The sequence below is a fragment of the Myotis davidii genome, unplaced genomic scaffold (genome assembly GCF_000327345.1).
Source record: "Myotis davidii unplaced genomic scaffold, ASM32734v1 scaffold73, whole genome shotgun sequence".
In the NCBI taxonomy this organism is placed as follows: domain Eukaryota; kingdom Metazoa; phylum Chordata; class Mammalia; order Chiroptera; family Vespertilionidae; genus Myotis; species Myotis davidii.
This window is the reverse complement of record NW_006286675.1, coordinates 788,391-793,718: the sequence shown is the minus strand read 5'-3', so window position 1 is coordinate 793,718 and position 5,328 is coordinate 788,391. Positions and strand designations below refer to the sequence as shown.

The following is a 5,328-nucleotide window of genomic DNA, read 5'->3' as shown; positions in this document are numbered from 1 at the left end:
AGATGAACTGTACACCTGCCCCTTCTTCTTTCCCCACACAAAATTGTTGGAAGGACCGCATTATAGAATGAGCAGAAGTTCTGTAAGCTACAGACATCTGTACAAACAGAGCAGCACTAATATAGCTCATGGGACACTGGGTTGACCTTTCACTTTCACCGTGTCATAGTGTCACTGATACTTTAGTTAGTGCCACAAGGATTTGAAGTCCACTTCAGATGAAAGGAAAATCCCTACTGGATACACCTTCAAAATATATCTAATCTGGCCTCTCTTCACCACGACCTCTGCTAATACCCTAGTATGAGTCACCATAATCTCTTATGTGCTTCACCATTTAACATTCCTTTCCAAACATACCCAGTGGGATTGCTTTGGGTGGGACTACTTGTCAATGTTGTACTGCATGGAAACTTTGACAAAAGATTCCCAACATCTAATTCCTTGATTTATTCCCTAATTCTTAAATGCCGGAGCTCATGGAGCCCTTAGAGAGCTGCCTTATCCACTGAGCCAAACCGGTTTCGGTGTATTTTTTTATTTTTATTTTTATTGTATTGTTTAAAGTATTATAAATAGTAGTACATATGTCTCTGTAATTTTTAATATATGGGGAAACTGAGGCTCAGTGAGATAAGAGACTCCTCTTCTGCCATACAACAATTATGGGGCACAAGACAGGCACGAGGAGCCTAGTTCTATGACAGAGAAAAAGCCCCTGGATGTGGAATGTGCCACATCTCAAACTGCAGGGTTTCTGGGACTCCCTACTGCATGCACAATCCAAGCTGCTGTCTCACAGAGAGTAGTTAGGTGTCTGTAGTTGGAGAAAACGTACCGTTCTTTCAGTGTGATATTGTGTCACATAACACATTAACTTTAATGGCAGTGTGTCCACTGGAGTCCCTGCTCCTGCTGCATTTTCAGAACCTCCCCAAGGGTATCTCATTCTTTCACCCAGAAGAGATCATATGATTCTCCTCTTCAAGAAAATTTCCCATTCTTCTAACTCTATCTGCCCAAAATCAGGAAAATCCCTTCTCCATCATCAAATTCTTTTCGATGCCCTCATCAGACATGCTTACTCTACTACATAATGTGTTTTCAGTTTGGGCATGAGACATCATGTCTGCTTTGTATGCACTTATTTAAAAATATGTATTGAGTACCCGAGGTGTACCAGACCTTATTTTTTTTAATTTAGTTCAGATGCAAGATAGTGTTAACTAAGAGAGACATGGCCTTGTAAAATTTAGTTCTACTGGAGGAGATAGGTAATAAGCAAGTGAATATATAAAGTAGTTTTCTAATAGAGGTAAGTGTTGTGAAGAAAATCAACCAAATCAATAAGATAAAGAGTAAGCCTTTGCAGGGACTCAGGGTAGAGGGGGTTCTTTGAATGGGTATTCAGGAAAGCCTTCTCTGAAGAGGTGCCAGTGTAGCCAGAGCTGAATGACTGGGAGAGGTCTGCGCTATGGAAATAGGGAAAGGCGATTCCAGGTGGGAGAAGCAAATCTTGTCTCCAGGTCCTAGAGTGGGAACAAATGTGGAGCCCGGGGGAAAGGAAAGGAGCCCAGCATGTACAAAGCGGCATATTGCAGGAGGCCAGGGGGGGAGGGGGGAGGGCAGCTTGTGGTCCTTGTAAAGGAGCACAGAAACTCGGGTCTTCTTTCAAGTGGGACAAGTCATTGGACTGTATCTTGTGAGGCTCTTCCCGATGTCCTTAGAGAATCCTTGAAAACATCAAGTGTACATTCGCTATTTCCGTGTCTTTAATAGGACTAAGATAATGCTTTTCTAATAGCAGTAATTTAATGAATATTTGATAAACTCACTGTAAAGTGCAACATATGAGAACTGCTGAGTTCATTTAGGAAGGATTCCAACCATCTGAACTGGATACTCCATGTGTCAGCCTTGGTGATTGTCACATTTCTTCCTCCCAGTGGCATTCTTGGAGTTGAGTCATTGAACTATATAGTGTTTCTCAAACACTAATCATTCATACCCTACTTTAACATTTTTGCTAAATCCATGTACCATCTGTACCACTGAATAATTACTATATTTCTTTAAAAAACCACACTTTACTTAAATAAGCATAGTAAAGAGGGAAATATCAGTACATGTTTGTGTACATACATACACACATACACATATAAACGCATGTTAAGAGAAAACATAAGCATACACATGCATACATAGAAAGCACTACTGAGTAACTATGAATGGCCAATCAATCAGATGTGATATGCCAGAATATATTTTAAACTATAATAAAATACATGAATATTAAAACATTTAAATGCTCACTTATGTACACCTAAAATCACTTCATTGATGGTATACATATCAGCCTTTCAGAAACTAACGTCCAATTGATTCACCTGGCTTTCATCTGAAAATCCTATCTCAATTCCTCAAAGCAGGGCAAGGAGAAGAGTAGGCAATTGGTAGTTTGGCTGCACACACCCAGTCAGAAATAAAGAACAGGCTGCCACTTCTGCATTCTGGCCATGCAATCTTGCCCATTGTGGGTCAAGTAGCTTCTCCGAGGTCCAATGTGAGTGAGTGGCAGGATAAAGCCACTTATGGTGAGGCATGGTTGAGAAGACCCGCTTGTTGAATGATGGATGGAGCAGTTTTCAGTCTCGCTATTCCACTTAGAATGAGCACCTTGGGAACCTGTTCCTCTCCTAGTAGAAGTGGTAGCAAAATAGCAAAGTCTAGGAGAGAATTTGTCATCAGAATGTTCCTCTAGTGACTTGTGGCCTTGGTTTGGGGACTTTGATGATGTCTTTTGTGGCAGAAGGCAGGTTATGAGTAATACTAATGTCACAGAACTAACATCCTTAATACAGGTTATAAATATAAGGTGGCCTGGGATCTGGTTTTATTTAGGTTCTTTATCAAAGCTACTCCAAGAGAACTTTAATTTATGTTCAGAAGGAAGAGCATCTGCAAAGAGACTAACAGGCCCAGTCTAATGGAAGGTAGACGTACTAAAACATCATGACAGACATCATACAATCTCATCCCCACATCCTGGTGTTTCTGCCATAAAACTCAGTTCTAGGAACCATAAGAATAAATCCTAAACATGACCTGAGAAGGATTTACTACACAGCTTTCTATAGCTACCAAAATTCCATGTCAGAGAGGCATGCATGTAGCTATCAGTAATAGAATTAATGACTAACAGGACCATAAATAGACAGAGTGTATTTTTATTTTCTAACAAGTATTCTGAAAGCTGAAGTCTGGGGCTCAACAATGTCATCAGAGGTCCAGGCTTATATTAAATTTCCACTCTGCTGTCATTACCATGTTGGCTTATTGACTCCCTGGTGAAAGATGGCAGCTCCATACATCACGTCTGCATGTGAGGCATGGTGATGGGTCAAGTGCAAAGGGCTGTATGGTTGTTCATATCTCATGGACCCAAACCCTGTCTCCTCTAAGCAGCAGGGAAGCTAAAATACTGAGAAGCGGCCTAGCAGTAGGGTTTGGAAAAGGTTTAGAAGTATGCAAATCAATAGTTTCTATTCCATCAGCTCTTTCTTTAGAGACTTCTGCACTATGCCTTGTGATCTGTATATGCACTGTGCCAGTAACATTTTTATCAACTAGCACAGGACACAAAAATCATGACATTTAACAAATTTTTCGTAATCTGTTACCCTCGGTAAGTCAACCATGTACAATATAAGTCTTTTCATGGGCAATCTTTGTTAAACCTAGAGTTTAGGTAAGCCAAGACCATTGCATTTTCGTAGGTAGCTCTGCATTGGAGGGTTTCAGCATTGGAGAGCCCTGGGTTCAAATATTATTTTGTCCCTTCGTAGCTAATAGCCCTGAACAGAATCATACCCTCTCAAAGCCTTCCTTTCTCCAGCAATAAAACGTCATTTATCTTCTCATAGGTCTCCTGTAGGACTTCTAATGTTCTTCTATACTATTTAGAATCATGTCCAGCTCAACACAAAGTACTCTGGAATTGGATGTTGTTTTAATGTCAGTATGAGTTACATATCAGGGTACCAGGGAAATATAAATCTGAGATATGGCAATAAAGGAAGAAATTCATGGATATTAACTCTGAGCCCATCTTTAAAATATTCAAGATAAGAATTTCTTCTCCAATAAGTTTATCCTTATTTGATAAAATATAATTTAAGCAATTAATAATTGTATTCACAGGCATGTTCAGGATTAATTTTAGGTCTAGAGATATTGAATGGTACAGAACAACACTCTAATTAATTAATCAATTAATCTCTTTACAAGTTTTTAAGGGCCTGTATGTGCTGGATACCACACTAGACATGAACAAGAGATACAGTACGTGTTCTCATGAAGCTTAAATTCTAGGGACACAGACATTCAACTAATATTTATACAGTAGGTACTTAAGTGCAACTATAATAATTGTGGTGAAGTAAAATGTAGCTCCCTTTGAGAAATAACAGAGAGGGAGTGTGCAAAATTTGGGATAAACACTGAAGTCAAAGAAAGCTTCGTGAGCCAATGCTATGAGAAGCAAATACGAACACATGCTATCTTGGAACCAGGAAGAAGTTTGCAACCCACACAGAAAGCCAGTGCACCTGGAGCTCAGTAATCCAGAGAGAGGTTCAAATGTTGAGCCAGAGAAGAGGCAGGTCAAATCATGCAGGGCTCTTTTGCCCTCAGGTGAGAAGAAGCCAAAAATCTGACACCTCTCTTCTCAGTGACTTTCATGTCCCAATCAAATGTCATACAGACTATAGGAAGAAAGAAAAATATTTCCCCTTGCCAAAAGAAAAAAAAAAGGACAAATATTTCACAATTTTGAATGTGTATTTCAAATACTATTTGTTTTGTATGTGTGGGAGACTGCATGCTAGACAACCAGCTAGAGAGACAGAGATAAGAAAGACAAAGGAAGGGTATTCAGAGAGATGTGCAAATATGCAAGGGCATGAAGGATGATTCAGAGGTGGATGGATGGATGGGAGTGTAGGTAAGTGGTTGCAGAAATAAAATGGTGTAGTAATAACTATGATGGTGGTGGTAACTACAACAATAAAAATAACATTTGATTGTCTCCTATGTGCTAGATATTGTCCTTGGCAGTTTACATGAATGAACTATATGCATATTAAAATAAAATATTGCATTTAGCCCTGGCCAGTTCATTAAGTGGTTAGAGCTACGGCCCATGCACCAATGGATTGAGGCTCAATGATTCATTAGGATAGAACACATATTCAAGCATGGTTTCTACGTTGTTCCTTACTCATGAACTGATGTAAGCAAAAATTTCTTCACTGCAGGGGAGGTGGGCAC

At 39.6% G+C, this 5,328-nt stretch overlaps 1 protein-coding gene and 1 long non-coding RNA gene across 3 annotated transcripts in view; both read right to left on the bottom strand.

Moving 5' to 3' along the window:
• The window catches only part of GRM7 (glutamate receptor, metabotropic 7), a 758,177-nt gene that overhangs the window by 342,997 nt on the left and 409,852 nt on the right, over positions 1-5,328 (bottom strand). The window lies entirely within an intron of this gene.
• The window catches only part of LOC107182213, a 16,829-nt gene that overhangs the window by 1,769 nt on the left and 9,732 nt on the right, over positions 1-5,328 (bottom strand). The window contains exon 2 of the long non-coding RNA XR_001512929.1: positions 3,000-3,002. This is a non-coding gene — a long non-coding RNA (uncharacterized LOC107182213). The remainder of the gene's footprint in view (positions 1-2,999; positions 3,003-5,328) is intronic.